At 40.1% G+C, this 25,712-nt stretch overlaps 1 long non-coding RNA gene across 3 annotated transcripts in view; it reads left to right on the forward strand.

Moving 5' to 3' along the window:
- Window positions 1-25,712, forward strand: part of LOC108701017 — a 388,398-nt gene that overhangs the window by 259,787 nt on the left and 102,899 nt on the right. For all 3 annotated transcript variants that reach the window (XR_005964226.1, XR_005964225.1, XR_001933089.2), the window contains exon 5: window positions 8,209-8,264. This is a non-coding gene — a long non-coding RNA (uncharacterized LOC108701017). The remainder of the gene's footprint in view (window positions 1-8,208; window positions 8,265-25,712) is intronic.

Consider the following 25,712-nt stretch of genomic DNA (forward strand, 5'->3'; position numbering starts at 1 on the left):
ACTGACTTTCTATGGCACCTTATAGCAGCCCTTCTGGCATTTGCCAGAACCTACGGATTGCCAGTCCGGGCCTGTTTCCCATCTTAGAAGCAGAAGGTGCTTAACAGGAGACAACATATTTATGCTATTAAATATCACAATACATTTTAGATTTGTACAGGTATAGGATCCCTTATCCGCAAACCCCATATCCAGAAAGTTCTGAATTACGGAATGGCTGTCTCCCATAGACTCCGTTTTATCCAAATAATCCAAGTTTTTAAAAATGATTTCCTTTTTCTCTGTAATAATAAAACAGTAGCTCGTACTTGATCCCAACTAAGATATAATTAATCCTTATTGGAAGCAAAACCAGCCTATTTAATGTTTAAATGAATTTCTAGTAGACTTAAGGCATTGAAGACCCAAATTACGGAAAGATCCGTTATCCGGAAAACCCCAGGTCCCGAGCATTCTGGATAACAGGTCCCATACCTGTACTGTTATTAAATCGGCAGGAATAGCAGAATTGCATCACAACCCCTATTAATTAGGCTCATGTTAAACACACTTGTGCTGCTCTTTTAATATTGCAACTCACATAAGATATGTTTATCCTCTGCATTGTTTGCCTACTTAGAGCTACCTAGAATAGAATAACATGAGCACTGCATTTAGTAAATTTCCTTTCAGGTCACAGTTGGGGTACCTATTCCGGCTGCTTAAGTTTTCCTCTGCTTGTTTGGGGGCTATGCTGCTATCAGCAGGTTCCTATTTACCGTTAACGCAGTTTGGCATTGACTGATAGAAATTTTTAAACAGCCTCAGGCTGTGTTATGCCTCCAATGTAATGTTATTGATTTAATTAGGCTTCTTCTAGTGTGTGGGTGGATTGCTAGGTTGGTGGAGTTGGGAAGAGCAGGGAGTTGCGTGTGCTAGCTGATTATTCTTGAATTTTAGTTTACCGTTTCTTTGCTTTTGCCGTCTATAGAAGAGATCCGGGTTGCACAATCTAGCAGGTTCATTTAGTAGAAGCAGAGATTTCTTTTCCAAGCCTTGACTAACTTACCAGTGGAAAAACTCAACGGAAAGCGTTCTGTATATATTTTTTTATGAACATTTTGTATAATTTTTAGAACAAAATGAAAAAGTGTAAGTCGTGTCAATTAAAAACACAGCTTCATATTATAGTTTCTCCTATAAGGGAAGTGAAAAGAAAATGTGTAAGCATAATGAAAAGGTAGGGGAGATGTGGTAGGTTCCATTTTTTATCGTTATATTACAATTCCTTGCTAATTCTATCCAAGGCAATACATTAATCAGAAAGGTACATGGGGATAAGGTAGGAGAATCAGGCATCTCTCACCCTCCGTATTGTAAACAGTACAGGTATGGGATGAGGTATCCAGAAACCCGTTATCCGGCAACGCGGTCTCCCATAGATTCCATTTTATCCAAAGTTTTAAAAATTATTTCCTTTTTCTCTGTAATAAAACAGTAGCTTGAACTTGATCCAAACTAAGATATAATGTCACGGCCGGCACCCAATACCAGAACAAGTGCCAAGCACCCTGGTCTCGGCTCGGCTTCACCAGTAGTTTGACCACCGTTGGGCTTGGGGAGGAGCCCTCAGCTGACTTGGGTGCCACCTGGACTTAACGAGGGGTACAAGGCAAGATGTTCTGGCTGGCAAAGGGGCACGGCTGGAAGCAGAGTCTTTTGGGCCGAAGGTCACAGTACAAGAGGATTATGCAGAAGGATGGTCAGACAGGCTGGGTCGAGGCAGGTGGATATCAGAATCGTCAGGCTGGCAAGGGTCAAAACCGGGTAGTCAATCAAGGGGTTAAGCAGGAGAGTTGTCGTAGGCAGGCAAGGGTCAGGATACAGAGTGGAGAGTAGTCAGGAACAGGCAGGGTCAAACACGGATAATCAGATCAGAATTTTCAAGACAAACACACAAGGCTCAGGAAAACCATGGGCAAAGGGCTGTACACTGAATGGCCCGTAAATAGTTTAAAAAATTTGCGCCAAACGTGCGGCAAAACGTGCTGGCGCAAACACGCCAGCGTGCATGCGCCTTTAAGAGGCGCGCAGGTGCACCACGCGTGCCTTAGAAAACTACATGGCGCCGGCGCTAAGAACCATGCGGCGGGGACGCCGCACAGGTATTTTTCTTACATTACCCCAGGGGGGGCCACTAGACCCCCAGGCTTACTAGGAAATTTTAGATGGAACTTCTTCCTGAGTTTGTCAGCCTTGATGTCCTCTACTGAGACCCAAGAGTTCTCCTCAGGGCCATAGCCCTTCCACTTAATAAGATATTGTAGCTTACCCCGTACGAGGCGGGAATCAAGGAACTCTTGGATCTCAAACTCAGGCTGACCTTCAACCAACACTGGGGGAGGAACAGACAAAGAACGAATATCAGAGGCAGGTTTCAGGAGGGATACATGAAATTAATTGTTAAAAATTAACAGGTAATTGAAGGCGAACTGAAGATGGGTTAATGATTTTGGAAATGGGATATGGACCAATAAACCTGGGTCCTAGTTTGAGAGAGGGCACCTTTAACTTGATATTTTTGTTAGACAACCAGACCTGATCCCCCACTTTATACTGGGGTGCCTCTCTACGTGATCTGTCAGCAGCTTTTTTTTTAGCAGAAGTAGCTGCTGACAGAGATTCATGCACTTGAGACCAAACCAAGAATTGTTCGACAGAAGAATTGGCAGAAGGTACAGGGGAACCAGACCCAGAAAAAGAAAAAGCTTTGGGATGCAACCCATTTACAATTAAGAAAGGGGACTCCCTATAGGAAGAATGGATAGCATTATTGTATGCAAATTCTGCCCAGGGTAACAGTTCCGCCCACGTGGACTGGTTGTCAGACACATAACACCTGAGCTACTGTTTCAGGGACTGGTTTACCCTCTCAGTTTGACCGTTGGTTTGGGGGTGATAAGCAGAGGAAAAGGATAACTCAATCCCAACCAAAGAACAGAAGGCACGCCAAAACTTAGAAACAAATTGAACCCCCCTGTCGGAAACAATATTTTCAGGAAAACCATGAAACTTAAAAATGTGGGTAACAAATAGGTCAGCCAAAGTCTTAGTAGAAGGGAGGTGTGGAAGGGGAACAAAATGGCTCATCTTGCTAAACCTATACACCACCACCCAGATCACCGTTTTCCCCTGAGAAGGGGGTAAATCAACAATGAAGTCCATTGACAAATGGGACCAAGGTTTTTCTGGAATGGGTAAGGGGATTAACAGACCCTGGGAAGAATTTCGAGAAGACTTTGATCTTTGGCAGACTGTGCAGGAATTAACAAAGGCTTTAGCATCCTGTTTGAATGATGGCCACCAAACATGATGGGATAACAGGGACACCGTGTTAGAAATGCCTGGATGTCCTGCCATTTTAGAATCATGAACCTCCCTCAATACTTGCTCCCTTAACTCCTGTGGTACAAACCATCTCCCGAAGGGGTATCCGTAGGAGCAGATGTTTGAAGAGGGAGCAATAAAGAAGAAAGGTCAGATTCAAGGGTTGCTATGATCATTTCTCTGGGAATAATAGGAGTACACTCACTAGAGTCAGAAGAAATGGATTCAAAACTCCTAGATAGTGCATCCCCCTTGGTGTTTTTAGTCCCAGGCCTGTAAGTCATATATATATATATATATAGTAGATTTTTGTGGTCAGTATATACCGTCACCAGATGTTTTGCACCCTCCAGGAGATGCTGCCATTCCTCAAAGGCCCATTTGACTGCCAACAATTCCCTGTTACCTATATCATAATTCACCTCTGTGGGTGAAAACTTCCTGGAGAAGAAAGCACAGGGATGTAACTTGTTGGTAGTCGGGTGCCTTTGAGAAAGGACTGCCCCCGCTCCCACCTCTGATTGGGGCAGAACTGAACTCCTTTTTGAGATACTCAAATGCTTGAACAGCCTCAGGGGGCCACATGCTGGGATCAGCGCCCTTCTTAGTTAAATTAGTGATGGGAGCCACAATGAGGGAAAAATTCTTAATAAACTGACGATAATAATTAGCGAAACCAAGGAACCTTTGGGTTGCACGTAACGAAAGGGGTTGGGTCCAATCCAGGACTGCTCTCACCTTGCCTGGATCCATTTCTAAACCCTTGCTGGAAAATCCCAAAAACTGAACAGAAGAAACCCAAAAAGTACATTTCTCCAGTTTCACATAAAGATTATTCTCCCTCAGTCTTTGTAAAACCACACAAACAAGTTTTTGATGTTCATTCGTGTTGGAAGAAAAAATCAGGATATCGTCAAGATAGACCACTACGAATATCCCCAACAGGTCCCGGAAGATGTCGCTGACAAACTCCTGAAACACAGCAGGAGCGTTACAGAGACCGAATGGCATTACAAGATATTCGTAGTGGCCATCCCTGGTGTTAAATGCAGTCTTCCACTCATCATCTTCCACTCGTCACCCTCCCTGATACGTATCAGGTTATAAGCCCCCCTAAGATCAAGTTTGGTAAAGACCTTAGCATCTTTAACCTGATCAAAAAGTTCAGAAATCAAAGGGAGGGGATAGCGTTTTTTTATGGTGATCTTATTGAGCCCCCTATAATCAATACAGGGGCGAAGACCACCATCTTTTTTCCCAACAAAAAAGAAGCCCGCCCCCGCAGGGGAACTAGAAGGTCTGATGAAACCCCTTTCTAAATTTTCTTTAATATACTCTTTCATTGCCTGGGCTTCTGGCAATGAAAGAGGGGTAGGTTCTACCACGAGGAGGAGTTGACCCTGGAACAAGATCTATTGGGCAGTCATACTGCCGGTGTGGGGGCAAGGTTTCTGCTGCCTTTTTAGAGAAGACATCGGCAAATTCTGCGTATGCAGCAGGTAACCCTTCAAGAGATGTAATTGCTACAACAGAGGGAAAGCATACCCCACCACACATAGTACCCCATTGAACCACCTCCCTAGAGACCCAATCAATCAGAGGGTTATGCCTCTGGAGCCACGGTAACCCCAAAATAAGAGGAGAGGAAGCACCCTCAATAAGATAAAAAGCTATCTCCTCACAATGCAAATTATTAATACACATGGAGAGAGTTACAGTCTCCTTAGAAATTACACCTGACCCTAAGGGTCTTTTGTCTACTGCCAATAATGGGGGGCACTTAGAGGAACTAAAGGGATACAGAATTTAGCTGCAAAGGCAGAATCCAAAAAATTACCCTCCAAATGTGGACACCTTGACAGAGCCCGTAGGCCAGGTTAGTTTAACTGGTAACAAAACCTTAGGCAGATTGGGGAGAGGAAACTCTGCACCCAAATGGAGCTCCCCTTCTCCATTTAGGCTTCGGAGTTTCCCGGCCTCTTAGAACATTGGTTCAGAAAATGTCCCTTTTCACCACAGTACATGCAAAGACCCAGGGAACGCCTGCGTGCCTTTTCCTCAGGAGTTAGATGGGATATGCCTAATTGCATAGGCTCCTCCTGAGATAGAGGCACAAAGGGGTTAGGAGATTTTACATTGGTCACCACATTAGATCTTATATTAGTAACCCCAGAGAAGTTTTTACTCCTCTCACCCCTTCTCTCCCTTTGCCTTCACTCTACCTGGATGGCGAGGGACATGAGACCATCCAGGTTAGAAGGTAGGGGGTAATTAACCAGACTATCTTTTACTGAATCAGAAAGCCAAATCGTTCCACCCAGTTTCCACTGCCCACTGGCGGAATTCGGTGCAGTAGACCTCCGCATCCCTTTTCCCTTGGCGCAACTTACGAATCGCGGTGTCGGCAGAAGATGCACGATCCGGGTCATCGTAAAGAATGGCCATGCTGTTAAAGAAAGTGTCAAGGGAATAACGAGCAGGGTCAGAGGAAGGCAACCTTAGGGCCCAAATTTGGGGGTCACCCAAAAGCACGGTCATTACGAACCTTACTTTCTCCTCACCAGATTGGAATGAGTGAGTGAAAAAACTAAGGTATAACTTACACGCCTCTTTAAAGACGAGAAATTTAGTGCGATCCCCACTGAATTTCACGGGGAACACAGTTTTGGGTTCATGAGGTTTAGATGAGTTACCCCAATTGGCAGAAGAACCCACAGGAGGTGCAGAAACAGGATTAGGCGGCTGCTGTGAAGGCCCCAACTGACAGCTCAGATTGTGGAACCCTTGAAGCAAATAGTTCTGCTTTTGCTCTTGCTCCTCCATACGTTGCAGCAAAGTAGAGAGCAACATCTCAGTGGAAGTTTGAGGAGATGGTGTAGCAGAGGCAGCAGCAGCTTTGTGACCGTCGTCCTCCATGGCCCGTGATCATGTCACGGCCGGCACCCAATACCAGAACAAGTGCCATGCACCAAAGTGTAACAGTGGAGTGACTTCTCTTTCATGATAGCTTCTTCTTCTTGTGTGCTACAAGGATAGCACCTTCAGGTCTCATCCTTGTTTGCATTTTGTATTTATATTTTGGATAACTCTAACATAGAATTTATTTAAGTTAATTCGCTATCCTTTTTCTAGCTTTAAATGTCTTTACGCCTTTCAATTTACTTGTCTTTAGTAGCATAGTAGAATGAGGCCTTCCATTCTCTCTGGACCCTCCTGGCTGTAGATTATATGTTATTACTTACTAGAAGTTAGAGATTACTGTTTGGTGTATTAAGGCTGGGGTATTCTACTGAATTGTGCATGTCAGATTCCCCTTTTTTAGTTTTTTAGAGCACCTCCAAACCCATTACTATCTGTCCAAAGGACACTTATATCCACTCCAAATCTTGCTTGTTAGGTGAAGTCACAAATGATTCTTCAAAAATGAGCAAAAAGACATTGCTAGGGTTTTTATGTTATGTTTAATCTGTAAAAGTGTTTGGCTGCTTTACTGAAGCCGGGACAATGTATTTTTTTGATATGTGCTTTAATATGGTCTTATATGAGCAGATCATATATTGGATTTGACCTGTAAGATTCATAGGGGGCTAGCCTAATTGTTAGCTAGCTTGGATCAATAATGGCCCGGAAAATGCTACAGGTGTGGGACCTGTTATCCAGAGTGCTCGGCACCTGGGGTTTTCTGGATGACAGATCTTTCTGTAATGTGGATCTTCATAGCTTAAGGCTACTAGAAACCCCAAAAGGCTGTGTTTGCTTCCATTGAGGATTAATTATATCTTAGTATTGATCGAGTACAAGGTACTGTGTTATTATTACAGAGAAAAAGGAAATAATTTTTAAATATGTATATTGTTCTAATGGGAGATGGCCTGTCTCTAATTCAGAGCTTTCTGAATAACGGGTTCCCGGATAACAGATCCCACACTTGTACTTACCTTCCTTAAAAGACTAAAAAAAATGACACAAAACTATGTAACTGACCTGTAAGATCTACAGTCTTTTCCTGTTTTCTACAGTATGTAATACTTGATTGTGTTTGTACACCAGGGGAAGTGCCTTGTTCATATCTAAGAGGAAAATGATTTCTCCAGCTATTTAACGAATCTGCTGAAAATCCTTGGTTACAGCTTTGCTCATTTATTTGGCTCCCTGCAGAGCTTTCCTTGAGGGTCCCCAGTGAGGTATGGGACTGCAGAATGGACACATTCATTTGAATCTGTCTAAACAGGTTAAACAAGCGAGTTGCATCTCCTCTTGCTGCCCCTGAATGTTCATGCAACAGATTGTCCCGTCCGATGATTTAGAGCTTGAAGGTTTCACAGTGACACAGAGAGAGAGGGTTCCAGGGATAAAATAATCTTTGAAAACAGCTGAAGTGACAGAAGTCCCATTAACATCAACATATGTCAGGGAAACTCGGTACTTGAGGGAGAACCAACCCACAGATAGCGGGGAAAAGAGAATGCTAATTACTTGCATGCCACCGGGATATACCTCGTTAATTTATAGGATGGGGTGGACTGAGCAATGATAGCTACCCCTTCTATTTCCATGTTGTAAAAACAGGTGAAAAAAGCATAATTACCTACATTAAACTCTATACATATTAAATCTGTTTTTTTTTCCCTGACAACGTGAAAGCAATTTCTCCAAATGAATTCCATGCGTATGGAAAGCTATTTGACCTGATGATTTTTTTTTCTGTGCTCAAGAATGATGCCTCCCCCCCCCCTTTTGTCTTTAAATTGCATCTTCTCCTCTCCACTTTCCCGTGTTGTGATTTAAGGTTATTTTTACTGACGTTGGCTCCAACAAATCTCTCTTCTTGTTTGTTTGCAGCTTGCAACGCCTCGGGACTTGATCAGAGCCTCTCTGCTGTCCAAGTACATCTGTGGGTATGTAGATTTTTATTCCACTCTCTGATGTGCCTGTGGCTACTCACTCTTTTCCCTACATTTCGGAATAGGGGCTGTTTAATATTTCACCTATAAACGGTGTGATGCGGCGGTGAACTGTGTTATGATCTCGTATAAAATCTAAATTAGCTTGGAGTCATATCTTGGAGAGAATTCTCTGTGTGCTTCCTACACTGAAGAAAAACATATTTTAACTGCCACTGGAATACATATGCTTAAGTTCTTATGCTTTACAGTAGCCATTGTGTGGCTTGCCCAACATACAGAACCCCGAGATGAGTTCAAGGTGGCAGAAGGGGTCATTAGTGGGAAGCTCAGGTTTGGTTAAAAAGGGAAACATTTTATATAACCCCTACTTGAAATGCAAAAGAGAAAACAGTGACAATATGACCGATGTCGAAAAGTGCAGGAACAGAATACATACACAATGGAATTAAATGATGTAAGCTGCTTAATCAATATACATTTATTACACTTCTCCAGTGCGTTCACTGAATATTTCTAGTAAATATATATATATATATATATATATATATATATCTATCTAGAGTGTAGAATGACAGCACAACACGTGTATTGGTATATGGTGCCTGGGTGCAAAGCTGGAAAAGGTGTATACAAAGGAACAATGGAAACAAAAATACGACTAACGTTTCGGCTAGGTCCCTAGCCTTTCTCAAAGCTCTTGTGTATTTTATATATATATATATATATATATATATATATATATATATATATATATATATATATATAGATAGATATAGATATAGATATATATAGATAGATAATACACAAGAGCCACGAATATCCTGTAAATTATACAGTATCCCCTCGGTAACTTATAATATCCTTATATTTTATAAGAGGGGGTACTTTATTCACTATATATATATATATATATATATATATAAATGTCCAGACAGTACCAGCACTCTTTCCTTTGTTTTTCTCTGTGGGTGCTTTGGTCAAAGTAATATGTATCCTTTAAAATGGACCAGCACACCAGGTTTTCAAGTGTTCAAATTTCCTTTATTTCCATAACACTCGTGCATCCGATATATATAATCTAACATCGTAACATAGTAAGTTAGGGTGAAAAAAGACACACATCCATCAAGTTCAACCTTTGAACTCTATTTTAACCTGCCTATCTGCTAGTTGATCCAGAGGAAGGCAAAAAACCCATCTGAAGCCTCTCCAATTTGCCTCAGAGAGATACTATGCACTATCTCCCTGTACCTTTTCTGTTGTTAAAATAGGTGCCGACTTGCCCCCATTTATATGCTCTACATGAAACACTTACCATATATACTCGAGTATAAGCCGACCCGAGTATAAGCCGAGGTACCTAATTTTACCTACGAAAACTTATTGACTCTAGTATGAGCCTAGACACAACTACAGCCCTGTCTCCCAGCAGCGCACATTCTGCCAAAGCGACCCCCCCAGCGATCAACCGGACTTCTTTGCAAAGTTGATGGTGACAGAGAATTGCCAAACGGATTACTGTGTGCATTGTCCCACTGTCCCATTACCATGTGCAGAGGGTGCTGTTTGATATTGCCATCACTGTTAATCTTTCATATAACCAACAGAGGGTGCTGTGTGATATTGCCATCACTGTTAATCTTTCGTATAACCAACAGAGGGCGCTGTGTGATATTGCAGTCACTGTTATTCTTTCATATAACCAACAGATGGCGCTGTGTGATATTGCAGTCACTGTTATTCTTTCATATAACCAACAGAGGGCGCACTGTTATTCTTTCATATAACCAACAGAAGGCATTGTGGGATATTGCAGTCTCTCCCCAAGTGTACTGTTGGTATAGGAATGATTAAAAGTGACTGCAATCTTAGCTACTCGGGTCGGGTACCGCTGACCCTAGTATAAGCCGAGGTAGATTTTTTTCAGCACATTTTGGATGCTGAAAAACTCGGCTTATACACGGGTATATACGGTACTCATCTCTATCAGTGTCATTTCATAAAAGCAGCAGTGTTTGTCCAGATCCTGCACCTATAGCAACCAATCAGATGTGTCTTTTCAAAACAGCTATGTTATGTTTTGGGTAGCTGAGGATGAGTAGTGTATAACAGTGCTTTATTTATTATCATACAGCCATTGCACAACAGTAACTTTCACTTTTTAAGCTGTCCAGGAAGTATGCACAGTATGTCTGAGCACAGTGACATCTACAGGCCATTTGTATAAACACCACAAGCTGACTAGTAGATGGTTCCTGCTCTTGGTAATAAGACCAGTAGAAAACTTTACACCTTTTATTGCATTACTCCCCAGTGGCGTAAGTACTACTGGATCCCCTCTGGAAGCGTGGGCAAGGGGGTTTCGTTGTTCCAGTTCAGCAATGTGAGAGCACAGCTCTTATATATGAAAATAAAATAGCTAAATTGTGCCTGCAGCTATTTTGTAAGAATGTGTAACAGTTTAACAGCTGCAGTTCACTGACTTTGGATTGAATTAACACAGTTCAGCAGCGTAGAGGTATAGCACGTGTGTGACCAAAGCACAGCAGTTCAGTTAAGCCATCTGCCATTTCATGAGCTGGGTGAAACAATTCAGCAGTTACAGTTCACTGACTTATAAGAGAATTAAGGTGGTTCCGCTTTCCCATTGACTAATTAGCAGAGAGTGGTGCAAAAGTGTAACACATACAGTATAAGGGGAGCAGGTTAGGCAGTTAAGCACTCTGTAGTGAGAGTGCAGGTTTCTGGAGAATAATTAAATTAGAATAGTTCTAATGGCAGGAATATATTTTTGTATGCAGAGTAAGCAGTTCATCAATACAAAAAACTGCTCTTAAAGGAGAATTCAACCCCCTAGGTGGAAAAATCCCCCCCCCCGCGTAGACAGTTCGCGCATGCGCGACGAGTGGCTCTTTCGTGAATGCACGCCGAGGGGGGCCTGGACAGCAGTCCTGGTGGGCCCCTGGCCCCCCAGTTCAACCCTGGCTATGAGTTCTATGGTCTAGAACAGTGACCCCCAACCAGTAGCGCTTGAGCAACATGTTGCAATCCAACCCCTTGGATGTTGCTCTCAGCATCCTCAAAGCAGGTGTTTGTTTTTGAATTCCAGGCTTGGAAGCAAGTTTTGAACTCTGTTTTAAATTCTGTTACCAAAAATAACATCTGAACATCCTCAGGCCCATTTTTAACCGCCAGTCAAAAATGGGCCCGAGTCTACGGGATGTTGCCCCAGCACAATGGTCCCATAGGTTAAAATTCAGAAAAAATATATTTATTTTATTCCAAATCAGATAGTAAAAAACTTTTACATACTGACCCCATGACAGTCCAATTTTCACTTTAATGAATTTTGAGCTATGGGATAATTTTTGTTATAGTAGTGATGAGCGAATTTATTCGCCAGCCATGGGTTCACGACCAAATTCTGAATTTCACCATGTGCGAATTTTTTTCGCAAAGCTGCGGCAAAAATTTAGTGGAAAAATTTGCCCGGATAAAACATCCATAACTTTAATACTGCACAGACTGTTTGCACATGCATTTTCAAGGGAACATTGGTTGTTCACCAGCACATCTCTTGGCCGTCTCAACAGAGAAGTACACACACACATACACACAGATTGCTGCCAACTGCCTCCCACAGCTCTTGGCTACCCTTAAGCAGGATTCGCCTCATTATAAATGCAGTCCTGGATTTTCAGAAGACGGCAATTACTGGATGATAAACAAAATGCTCAATTCTTATTCCTTCCTCCTTATAAAGGAGCACTGAAAGAGTTAATGGAAGCACCGACAATTAAATATCTGTGCCGAGGCAACCAAAATACGCTATTCATAATGAGCGCTCTTATCTCCTTTACGTATTGTTTGCCATTGCCAGCCTTGAAAGGAACAGTTTGCCTTTATTTTCTTTTAGTTCTGTGTGTGCTATTGGATTATTTTTGGTCATAGTGGAAGGAAATAATAACCCTTCCTTATTGACTTACATTTCGGCGATAGTGAATAAGTCCAAAGATTGCAGTTTAATTTGAAAACATTTGATGCAAGTTTCATTAACATGAGGCCTAAAGCACAGTAGCTGTTTGCTATGCCTTCATTCCACTGCCATTCTTTGCCAGTGTAATCCAAAAACGTTTTTCTCTATATTCATGCTGTTTTAAAATTCCATTAATTGTATCATTTTAAAATACTTGACCCCTCATGGAGCCTAACGCGTTTCATGCTTACCCTGCACTTAATCATAGGCAATTTCCAGACTTACATGAAGCCTAAGGCACAGTAGTTCTTTGCTATGCCTCCATTTCATTACCATTCGCTGCCAGACACATATACTGAATTGTGTATAGGGGATCTAGATAGAGGACAATTGCCATGGGCAATGCTGGGTCAAAATGTAAGGGTGTCCATGGTGAGCTCCTGTCTCCCTGCTTGCTGTGCTAATGGCTGGAGATCTGAAATTACAGAAGGACTGGAGCTAGGAGTAGGCAAGCAGAAGTGGTATATGCCTAGCCCCCCCAGTTATACTCAATGCATGCTCCTCTTCTGTCTACCATTGCATCTAGCCCTGGCCAGATTCTGTATAAGAGCAGCAGCTACAGGCAGGAAAAGTGAGGGAAAGCAAGAGTAGCACAATATGATAACAATGCACAAAGAGTTAACAAATTGGCTTTATACACACATCACAGTCACTAAACTCCTCCCAGCATCCAGCAGACTTATTCTGTACATAGCTGTTAGGAGTTCTAAGGAGTTGTAGGTTAACATCTGAAAAGCCATAGAGAGTCCTTGCTACCCACAAAAATGGCCCTGTCCTTATGACTCCCCTAACCCTAGTATTGCCTCCTAAATTGATGATCCCCCAGGTTGTAGCCAAGGGAGCCTCTTGCATAAAGTCACTTATGTGTTGGAGAAGGAATTGGTTTTCGATGTATCCTTCTTCCTTCCTCAGACCGCAGATGACATAAGCAACAATAGGTGCAACTAGTCAGTCATTTTTTTCCATAAATCTACCTGCATCAGACCAATCAACTTGAATGGGTAATCGGGTGCTATGAGTTGCGGCACTAACACTGAAATTTATGACAGTGTTATTAGATGCAGGTTGGAGAAATCCAATCAAAAATGGTGGCAGGACTATGTTGTTGGTGGGATTATTAAAAAGTATATTTATCACATTAATTAATTAGTCTTGAACTTCTTTTCTGTTCTAAATTAATTTAAATCTAAATTTACCCGTGGGGTTACAGGTGGCAAGGCTGAGCAGCAGTCAGTGCCGTTCCAATGCAAACAAACAGTTTGTAGTCTGAATATTTATAAGTGCATTTGTACAAGGGCTACATATTCACCCTAGTTTCTCATATGCAGTAGATACCAGTATTAACATATGAGCTTTTTATTAGCCTTGCAGGTAATGATCTTGTAACTGTGTATGAATTGCTGTTTTTGCATGTACAGTATTTATGAATTGTCCCACACATTATCAAACATTATCTAGCAGCTGGAAGTACAGTATACCCCTTGTCCAATATTATACCATAGATGATCATCTAGGAACCAAAATACACAACTGATTAAAGAAAGAAGTGGTTACGTAGATGGAAGCAGAGCAAAGACTTCTAAATGTTGTAAATAAATAGTTGTTCCAGTAAGGATCCTATTTCACTGCATTTGTTTTTTTTACGCGCTTTTTCTTTGAGCAACTTCCACCAGAAACAATGTTAAAAAAATGACAGCTAATCTGATGTTTGCATAGAGTAAAATAACACACGTGAATACATTTTTCATTTATTTTAAACATTTTTTTACACCGTTTCTGGCAAATTTTGTTTTACACAGCACAATAAATAGGCCATATAGTGTATACAAAGAACAAGTATGTTAATTGTTTTAAAGAACCTCTCCTTTAAACATCTCTAAACCATAACTCATCATATAAAAGGTGTATTAACTTTTGTCTACCAGGCTAATACTCCAGAAAATAATCAGTATGGCGCCTTTTCTTCCCAGTGGAACGTGTATGGTCATGTTTCCTCTCTATATTCACTTAACTCCTATAATACAATTCAGTGGACATTTTATCTCATCCTTGATTAAATATACAACAGATTAATATACAACAAATGAATGCATGTTATATTTAAAATGTGAGATATTAATATACAAGCACAAAAAATTTAAATCTCGCAGCAGCCTCATCTTCTCATATTAATTGTATTGGACAAAAATAGGATCAAACCATTTTTAATGTAGGTTATTAAGTCCTTATCAATTCCAAAACACCATAAGGCATATATACATCTTTCTGTGGATGGAGTCCTGCTCAAATTTTTTACAACATGTAACATGATAAGTAGGCATATGCCGTGAGCCATTACATGAGGACATGTAATAATACCACTTACGCCTGCCGCCTCCTCTTCTGCGTACAGCTTTGTGCCGCTTGTATGTTTTTTCTTTTTGGCACTCTACGTGACATCGTGCTTGGTGCAAATCTCAAGTATTTAAAGGCACCATGTGCCTATTCACATTGCCCAACGTAGGTCTATTTGTGGGTGCACTTCTAGTCTGTCTCTCTGTTCTTGACTAATCCTGTGTTGCTGCCTGAACCGATCTTTGCCTGTATTTGACTATTCTTCCAGATTTGTATTGCGTTTACTGATTGGTTTGACCCCAGCCTGTGTCCTTGTCTACGCTTTTGGTTCCCGATTCCGTACTGCACCATTTGATTGGTATATATATATATATATATATATATATATATATATATATATATATATATATAAAGGATTTTTCATTTTGTACAGTACATCAGTTTACAGTAACAATTAATTTGCTGCTACATCAAGACCTCCCTTACAGTGTAGAGAATACATCAAGACAGTGGTGGGGTATTTGCCCCTTATTTGCCTCTTTCTTGTAGCCGTTCTGACATTCTATGGGACCAATTTATCAATGTACACAATAGAATTCTTACCGTGATTCAAGTTTTTTTTTTTGTTTTTTTTTAGCTAAAACTCAAATTCAAAAGTTTCAAAAACTTGAATTTTAGCTATTTATTTAGCACAAAAAGCTTGAAAAACTCAGCATCTAAAAGCTGGCACGTTGATTTAGTAGTCAATGGGTTGTCCTAGTCAAAATTAAATAATATTCAGTTTGAATTTCCAAAAAAATTTTAGTTTGTTTTTAAGATTTTAAACTCACAAATGTATTTATTCATTTGAGATTTTTATATTTAAATGTATTAATAAATAAGCAAACATTCCAATTTTTTTTTATGTGGGCTTATTTTAAGTTGTAACAACCTGTAAATCTTAACAAAATTAAAATTTTGATTAATAGCCAAATGCAAAAATGTCTCGGAAGTCTGAGAGTTATTTATGAATTTGAAAGGTCCCAAGAGACAGAGGAACCTCTAGGTGTATCTCTAGCCATGATTGCCAATTTTTTTTGTTTTCTTTTTTTTTGGGGGGGGGAGCCCCTTGCTACATACGTTAACTTAATTAAAGGGAACTGCCCATTAAGAAGCTTGATTTGCTGGCATGGGTTTTGAGTTCATCCATTTCGTGGCAACCTGTACAGATGGATTATAGGTCTTTTGTTTAAGCTCATGTTGAATACGCATACTTTATATGGTATATACACGCCAGCAGACTAAATGATCCGGATGTCTTCAAAACTTTAAAAGTTTAGAATATATTCTGGGCTATAAATGGAAAAGACACTTCTGTTCCCTGCAGTAATTTACCAGTGTTCGCTGGTAACAAACTCTAGAAATGTTTCTTACCTTGTGGCCACCACAAATCAGATATAAATGGCAAACTGGCAACATAAGCAGTAGACTTATCAAAATTTAAAAAAAAAAAACCCTGATGGTATTTTTGGCTCATCTGTTGTGAGAGAAGCATTGTGGATACATTTTCAAGATTTTTGTCCTCAGGTAATTGTCATTTGTAGCTCGGAACATTTTCGACTTAGACTTTAATGGTCAAGTATTCTTGAGAACTGCAGAGGATTCTCGAGTGGGAGAAAGATTTCAGTTCAGATACCTGCCGATCTGCCCATTAGTTTGAATCAATCCTCTGACGTTTAAGCACCCAAGTTTTTTTTTTTTGCTGGAAATTAAGTTGACAAAACAGCTAAATATCTAAACATCTTGAAGTGCCGGGAAAATGTGATTTTTTTTTCCAACTGTGTTTCTTATCTTGACCTTTGCTAAATTGGGCCCTAAGTAATATCTCTAATCTGAAACATTTGTATGGACCAAAGCAATAATGTGATTTGTGCATGTGATGCTTGTTTGCCACCGGCAGTTACTACCTCCAGATTGGTTGCTATGGGTTCTTAAACCTGGTGCAAAACTTTCTAGCTTTAACTCTAAGAGAGCCCTAGTGATTGCTGATTTGGAAATAGTAAGCTACGGCTTTTTTAAGGTGCACAGCAATCAAATTCTGAACATTGTCTTTTATTCGGGCAAAGGAGAACCCTAGTGATTGCTGATTTGGAAATACAACCCTCTGAAGATTCTAACCTATATTTGGACATTTAGCTTTAAATCTATTACCCCGTTATTTTCACACAGCGCTAGTGGTATACCGATAATGCTCAGAAATGGCCCAAAGTATATATCTATAATCTATTTATTAATAATCTGAAAGTAGCTATGGAAGTAAAGTATCAGGGATTTCAGAATATGCAAATGTTACACACAGATCCAGATGTGTTAAAAAATGCTTTGGAAAATTAGCAAGTTAATTCAAATATCCACTTCTGGATAAAAATAAGCAAGTCAAAAAATATGTTTTATCCCCAGGGATCCAGTGAAATCTTTTGGCTCTATATGCAGCAGTAAGATCACATCGTTGATCACCATCACTGGAGACTGCCAATGTATATTGCACCCTTTTCGTTTAAAAAAAAAAAACCTATTTAAATGTAATGAGAAATTTCTAAGCAGGATCTCTTATTGAAAAACCATCTGATGATACTTGACTGAACAACTGTCACACCATGTATCTACTGCAGAAGCTGGGAACTTCTTGAATAAAGAAAAGGAACACGTTAATACAAAAGGTAAAAATATAATTTTAGTTACATAGTTAAGTTGGTTAGAAAAAAGACCAAACTCCATCAAGTTCAACCCCTACACGTGAAATCCAGTGCACATACCTACAAACACCCATTGAAACTAAATACACCAATATCTATATTAATTGTAGATTTTAGTATCACTATAGCCATGAATATTCTGCTTGCCCAAGAAATCATCCAAGCCACTCTTAAAAGCATTAAAGGAATTGTTCAGTGTAAAAATAAAAACTGGGTAAATAGATAGGCTGTGCAAAATAAAAAATGTTTCTAATATAGTTAGCTAGTCAACAATGTATGTATAAAGGCTGGAGTGACTGGATGTGTAACATAATAGCCAGAACACTACTTCCTGCTTTGCAGCTCTCTTGGTTTATACTGACTTGTTATCAGGCAGTAACCAATCAGTGACTTGAGGGTGGGCCACATGGGTCATATCTATTGCTTTTGAGCTGAATGCTGAGGATCAATTGCAAACTCACTGAACAGATATGTACCATGTGGCCCCCCTTCAAGTCACTGACTAACTCAGAGTTGCAGAACTGAAAAGCAGGAAGCAGTGTTCTGGCTATTATATTAGACATCCAGTCACTCCAGCCTTTATACATTAAATTTTTGACTAACTAGAAACATTTTTTATTTTGCACAACCTATCTATTTATCTAGTTTTTATTTTCACACTGAACTGTTCCTTTAACAGAATCAGCCATCACAACATCACCCGGCAGTGCATTCCACAACCTCACTGTCCTGACTGTGAAGAACCACCTACGTTGCTTCAAATGAAAGTTCTTTTCTTCTAGTCTAAAGGGGTGGCCTCTGGTCCGATGATCCATTTCATGGAAAAATAGATCTCCCGCTAGCAGTCTATAATGTCCTTTAATGTACTTAAAGAGTAATCATGTCCCCTCACAAGCATTTTTTATCCAGAGAAAACAACCCCAACCAACACAGTTTACCCTTATAATTGAAATTCCAAACCCTCTAACCAGTTTAGTCTTTACAGTCTCTCCAGCTCATTTATATAGTTTTTAAGGACTGGAGTCCAAAACTGCACTGAAAACTCCAGGTGAGGCCTTACAAGGGACCTATAAAGAGGGAACCTTATGTTTTCATGCCTTGAGTGAATGCCCTTTTTTATACTAGACTTTACTTTTGTCTTTATTTTTGCTTCTTTACAAATTTCGCTTACCTATAACACATGGAATACAGGGTTAGGTTTGAGCCCTGTATGAAAAAAGAAAAAATGTATATATAATGAACAACAATATGGCTTGGACCTTAAGTTGTACAAATTAGTTTTGTTCCAAAAGGCACATATGCACATTTGAGGTCATATCAGTAGAATTGTATTTGTATTGTATTTAAGTTTAATGAGCCTTTCAAGTATGTTGATCCAAGAAGAAATCTGATTTCCCTTTGTTAAGGACTATGTCATAATTAAAGTGCTCATCCTTAGATCTAGCAGTTTTTTTTTGCTTCAATTTATGTTTTTCCTGAATCAGTACAAATGGAATTTAGGTTTAACTTTTTTTGAACATCAGCTGCTACAGTTGCATGTTATTCTTTGCAATGCCTGGACCAGAAGACAATAATCTTTGCTCAAATAACTCATACTGTTGCTAATGCTTTAATACGCAAACTAACATACTCTTCTAAACTAGCTCCTTCAGATTGACTTGGTAGCTTATTGGCGTGTGTATAGGTCCTGACCGGCTTCGTAACTATTTTGTAGATGAGAAAATGCTGTCGGTCAAGGACTGCATCAACCTATTGATACAGTCCTCTTCTGACTGGTCTTGAAAGCCTCTATGATCCATTTGTTGACCTGGGGGCCAAATGACTGGGCAAACTGGGAGAAGATTTGCTTATCTGGCAACTGTGCCAATACAGTGGATCATTGTGTCTAATGCTGGAGCTCTGTATTTTGTATATTGCTATGGCTACTTTAAATTTCTAGTGTATCTGTATTGCCAGTGACAAAGGGAAGCTAAATTGGACGTCTTCTTAAAATGTTTTAATCAGAATAATCCTCTGGAATATTTCATTGTTTTCTCTATAAAAGAGTGGCACTGGGATGTGATACCAGCACTGTCGGTAATAGTTGCTGCTAGTTGTTGAGGAGGTCTCTCTATCCATGGGTCTTAAATGGGCTGCTTTGTATGAAATCTGTTACAATATGTTTATTTCAGAATATGTTAGGCTTTTGCGTTTACTGTAAAATTTGTTCTACAAGTAATTACCAATATAGAAAGAAAACTTGCAGGTCCCATGTATTCTAGATTTGAGATCCAATAGCTGTATGGTCTTATTAAAGTTTGAATTAAAATTTTATTATGACCCTATTTCTTATTTTACTTAAAGTTGTGACACCATTTGCAAAGAAAACTAGTTTCTTGCAAGCCTAAAGAAGCAGGAGGAGAGGAAATTCTTGGCAGATGGTTGAAGAGAAGAGCTGGAGATCCTTCCACGCCCTGTGGCATAAACATCATGATAATCTGTCTCCCTTTGGAGTATGTAACACGCTTCTGAAAGATATTTCATTCCTCCTTAGAGTTCTGTATTTTTAATAAGTCTTCGTGTGGCAGGATGAAATTATTCATAATTAACAAGAAATAATAATCTTACAACGCTTTGAAGGAAGGCCTGCATTGAAATGGGATTATATGTTGGGGAATCTATGTTTTACAGTTTCCTTGGATACTGAAGGATAGTTTACACAGGATTCCATGGCAATAGTGTAGGAATTGTCACACAGACTATATTTAGATAATCTGTGCCTGATCTAGAGCATCTTGAGCAGAACCTGACACAATGTGAAGGCAATAATCCAGTAGTAACTTTTAGACAGAAATGAGACCATATTTTATTTCTGTTCTGTAAAAGCTGCACTTTAAAAGCAGTCGCATCAACAATTTTAATGCACCTTTGCCCATATGTGGCTGAAGCCTACTTTGGCCAACGTACAGATCTGTTATCCAGAAACCCATCAAAAAGGTCCATAATAAGCCAATACGGTGGGTTGTCTTTGTGGCTAAGTTGCAAAAGTGTCTGTCATTAGGTCAAAGATTTGGGAGTTCAAGGTCCGGTTTCTACCTTTGAGAGATGCCTAGCTTTAAAGGGACACAAAACCCAACCATAAAGGTGTCCCCCTGCACCTCCTAGTTCTCTACAGAAGTTGAGAAAAAGCTTAATTACACAGGGAAACAAATTCATGAGAATTCTACTTAACAAAAACGTTATTACAAATGCAAGAGAATCGACCAATGAGAATGCTAATTTCCAGCACTGCGTCAGGCATTTAGCTATTATTTTACATACAGAGATTATTGTGCCATTTATTTTATTTCATTATATTACACTGTAATCAAACATGGGGAGGAAGGACAGACTTGTTTGGTGCTGGTAAATTGTGCTTACTGCTTGCAAATCCAAATGCAGGAACAAAGAACAGAGAGCCAGATTTACACACGTGAACTAGGATTCTCGTTGGAGGATTTTTGTTTTTGCTGCTGTGTGCACTGGAGAGCTGGGGGAAGTTTTTTTGTGCAATATTGCTTTAAGAATACAACTTTGATATTGCTGGACTGCTGCTCTTAGCGTGCCTTAACCTTGATAATATGTAAAGGTTTGCTGGGATTTGTACTCCAGCAACAACTAGTAAAGTGTGGTTGAGCAGTGCAGTGCAGCAAGGTTTAGTGTCCATTAAAGGAGAACTAAAACCCCTTAGGTACAATGGCCCCCCAACCTCTCCCTCCCCATACAGTCTATTACGTAGAATGGTGCCCTTGTATGAATCCCTGAGCTAAAAACACAGAACAGCGGAGTTCCCAGGCACCATCTTCAGGCACATACTCAATTGGAAGAAATCCACTCCAACTGCACCTGCCGGGTCCATGTCACCGAAGAGACCTGAAGAATATCCGAATAGACATGGCAGCCGGGAACTCCGCTGCTCTGCCTTTTTTGCTCAGGTTTTCAAACGGCACTTTATGTTATAGACTGTGCAGAAAGGGAGAGATGAGGGGATGATGGATGGTAGTTGAGGGGGGCTTTTGTAACTGGGGGTTTAGGTCTCCTTTAAGCTGCTCTGTGGGATCCGTTACCTTTCATAAAAATAAGGCAGTGCCATGTCCCAATAGTGTCCTTTTTAAACAAATATTTAAAGAATGGAATGGCCCACCATTTATACATGCAGCGCTTGCAGTGGTTCAACCATATCGTAGTTAACACTTTAACACTTGCTAAACTCAGAACACTGCTGACCTTGTGTGAGATGTGTGTGTCTATATATATATATATATATATATATATATATATATATATATATATATATATATATATATAGACACATACAAGAGTCCTCTGCACTCAACCCATTATCAATATATTTAAGACAGAGACATTTTGTGCATACTGCTACTAAAAAATGCCTTACCCTTTAAACAAAACAGGGATTGTTTGTCCATATATTGCAATATATTTAAGCTGGCCAACTACGTCAAAGTCATCCCATATCTGGCCAGTCCTACGCTTAATTTTCATCTGATTCATTAAGAATTCTATTGCTTCATTATACATTTTACAAAGGGACTAGGTTTTACCTGCAACTTAACTTGCTGCTTTCAAAGTAAACCTCCATACTTGGCTGCCCTTTTATTAGACACCAGTGGGATCACCTGACTATAGCTGGGAAGGGTGGGAGCTACAACATAGAGCTGGTCACTGCTCTTGTATAACTATAACAAACAAGGGAAAGTTGTGCTCACCACTATTTTTTAAAAACATTAGGCGGGGGTGCAATGAGGCTGTGACCACAAAATACATATAGACACATACAAGAGTCCTCTGCACTCAACCCATTATCAATATATTTAAGACAGAGACATTTTGTGCATACTGCTACTAAAAAATGCCTTACCCTTTAAACAAAACAGGGATTGTTTGTCCATATATTGCAATATATGGACAAACAATCCCTGTTTTGTTTAAAGGGTAAGGCATTTTTTAGTAGCAGTATGCACAAAATGTCTCTGTCTTAAATATATTGATAATGGGTTGAGTGCAGAGGACTCTTGTATGTGTCTATATGTATTTTGTGGTCACAGCCTCATTGCACCCCCGCCTAATGTTTTTAAAAAATAGTGGTGAGCACAACTTTCCCTTGTTTGTTATATATATATATATATATATGTGTCTATATATATATATATATATATATATATATATATATATATATCCTATATAATAAAGTTCAAGTGTCTCTGCGTCCAGTCCCTGTGTCCGTGGGATTGCGCTACTGCGCATGTGCCCCACGGACCGTCTCTGACATAAGTGGGACAGCGGTAAATAGCCATTAGCCATTATGGGTTGACTTTCCTTTGTGCCTCAGAGAAAGCCCCGGTTGGCAGGAGAGTCCACAAGAGCCGCTATTGTGTGTGTAGGCGGGAGCAGCGGAGCAGGCGGGTCGGTAAGTAGGAGGGTAAGTGTGAGGCGTCAGTCACAGTCCAGAGAAGTAACAGACAGGAGGGCTCTGTGGGAAGGAAGAGGCAGTGGCAGATCAGCTGAGCCGGGGGGCAGGGTCACGGTCCATCTCAACTGAGCCTGGGGGCGGGGTCACGGCAGATCAGCTGAGCCGGGGGCAGGGTCACGGTCCCTCCCATCATGGCCGCCACCATGTGCGACGTGTTCGCCTTTTGTGCTGAGCAGGACAGTGGAGATTCGCTTTGTCAGCAGCGGGAAGGTACCAGGGAGCGGGGAGAGAGCGGGAGCGTCGGGCTTGGGGTCAGCGGGGTCGGGAGAGAGTGGGGGACGAGGTCTGTGAGAGGCTGGGAGTGAGGGGAGGGAAAGCAGCTGATGAGCCGCGGCCCGTGTGTCTGAGAGGAGGGATATAAGAGACACGGGGTTACCTGGGAGATTTTTAGTGTCACGTGTGAGTAACAACAGGACAGTGAGTGGCCTGGGCCCAATGTGTCTCCTTCACCCACGTGACTCCCAGTCTCCAGCAGCTCCCTGTGTGATCTACTGACTTGTGTGTGACTCCTCTGTACAATCAGATCTGTGTGTGACTCCTCTGTACAATCAGATCTGTGTGTGACTCCTCTGTACAATCAGATCTGTGTGTGACTCCTCTGTACAATCAGATCTGTGTGTGGGAATCAGTAAGCCAATATAATAAAGTTGAAGTGTCTCTGCGTCCAGTCCCTGTGTCCGTTGGATTGCGCTACTGTGCATGTGCCCCACGGACCGTCTCTGGCGAATTTACGCTAGCGTGAGCAGCTCGAGCTGTGGGATGTTTTACCATTGTGGGTGATAGTCTGAAAAACATAAATACGTTACCGTTCGCTGACCTAGAACAATTCTGTTTTTATAAATGTTTGACTACATATGTTCTAGCGCCCGTTAATTTAACGGGCTTAATGTCTAGTATATATATATATATATATATATATATATATATATATATATATATATATATATATATATATATATATATATATATATATATATATATATATATATATATATATTAAACAGAAGGACCCGCATTCCAGTCTGTTGCAAATCAAATTATGTGCACATACTAAAAATAATTTGATTACATACGTTTTTTCACCCACAAATGTTTAAATATTCGGGCATTAGGGTTCGGCTGCTAGACAATGTGAGTATATATAGTATGTGCCATATATGCTGCCAATTTGCTTTTTAATCAGCCGTGCACTTGAACTGATTACTTTCAGCAACTAAGCATATAGCTTTCACATACAGTGAGTTTCAAAGGGATGAGCCAATAAACCTAATGCCATTTCAGTTTAATACACCTATTTTTTTTTCTTATTATGAATAGTTCACATTAATAAGACACTGTCATGAAACATCTGTTTCCCTTGTGTCCCTATTCATTATGTAGGCATTGCACCTACTTTTAGACATTACAGAGATTATCAGAGATTCTCAGAGCCATAACATTCTGTTACACAGGCCTGGTGAGTTTTTATATCATACTTACTGCCCGGTGTTGTTTCAGCCAAAGGGTCTCTGCTCAGGGCAGTTTACAATTATATTCTGGTGCCTAACATATTGGGCCATTATAACTTGTCAGTTTTGACAATTAGCTACCAGGCAAATCTGGCGAGTGTTAATCCCTAGAGCATTAATTAGTCAGTTAGCAAATAAGCCAATTTAAAAATGGAAAACATTCTGATAATATATGTTTACAGTTTAGAACTGCCAAATATAATCAAGAGCTGACCACTCAAATCAGTGTCTCAGTTGAAATGTCTATTTTTACCGAAATCCTGTGTTTGTGTGTGTGTGTATGCTGCAGCACTAGTGTGTTAAAAAAAACAACACATTTGCAAATGATTATGCAAAGTTACATTTTATTTCACAAACTTTAAAGCATAAGAACAAAGAAAAGAGGCATTGCGGCAAGTTTAAAAGTTTGGACACACTTCAACTTGTTCATTGATTAAGACCCTAATTACCTCATTAGGCCTTTATAGCCATTAGGGGTTTTCACTTGTTAATGGCAGAGTTCAATAACCTCTATGACATCGTAAACTTCTAAGTGAGGATCAGATAATGAAGCAAAATGCTTCCAGCTCACAAGTTCTGCTGTCCATGATGACAGTTAAGGGGAACTCTGGATGTCAACCATCCAAATAATTTCTGGCAAAAAAACCCACCAGACAGATTTTATTTTCCCATCCGACGAGGACCACATAGGAATGTTCATTCGGCCCTTTTTTGTCAACAGGCTTGTAGACCCTTCTATATGATCTGAACCCCAGACTAATGATAATATCATTTGACCCAGATATGCTTGTTAGGCCCGATTTAGAACCCATTTATGAAATGCTTACTCTGTATATACAGTATGTTCAAGAAGGATATTAAAGGGGTTGTTCACCTTCCAAAACACTTTTTTTCAGTTAGTGGGTTTCAGATTGTTCACCGGGCATTTTTCAATTGCTTTCCATCTTTTATTTTTCAAAATTTAAGTTTAAATTGAATGTTCGTGCCTCTGGTGTTTCAGACTGGCAGTTCAGTGATCCAGGTGCAGATCCTGAGCTGTTACAGTTTGCTCCATTAGTTGATACGTTTCTTATCAGCATCTGTGGGATATTAGCAACTATTGTATGTAACAAGTTAGGATAGAGCTGCTTTAGACATAAGAAAGTGAAAATGGAATCGTAAACTTCAATATTAGAAAAACAGTCACAAATAGAAAATTGAAGGTACAGTAATTGAAAAAAGTCTTTATTTCTGGTGAACAATCTGAAACCAATTCAAGTGAAAAAATTGTTGGAAGGTAAACAACCCCTTTAAAGTGCTGTAATGGAAAAACTG

This window comes from Xenopus laevis, chromosome 9_10L (assembly GCF_017654675.1).
Source record: "Xenopus laevis strain J_2021 chromosome 9_10L, Xenopus_laevis_v10.1, whole genome shotgun sequence".
NCBI lineage: Eukaryota > Metazoa > Chordata > Amphibia > Anura > Pipidae > Xenopus > Xenopus laevis.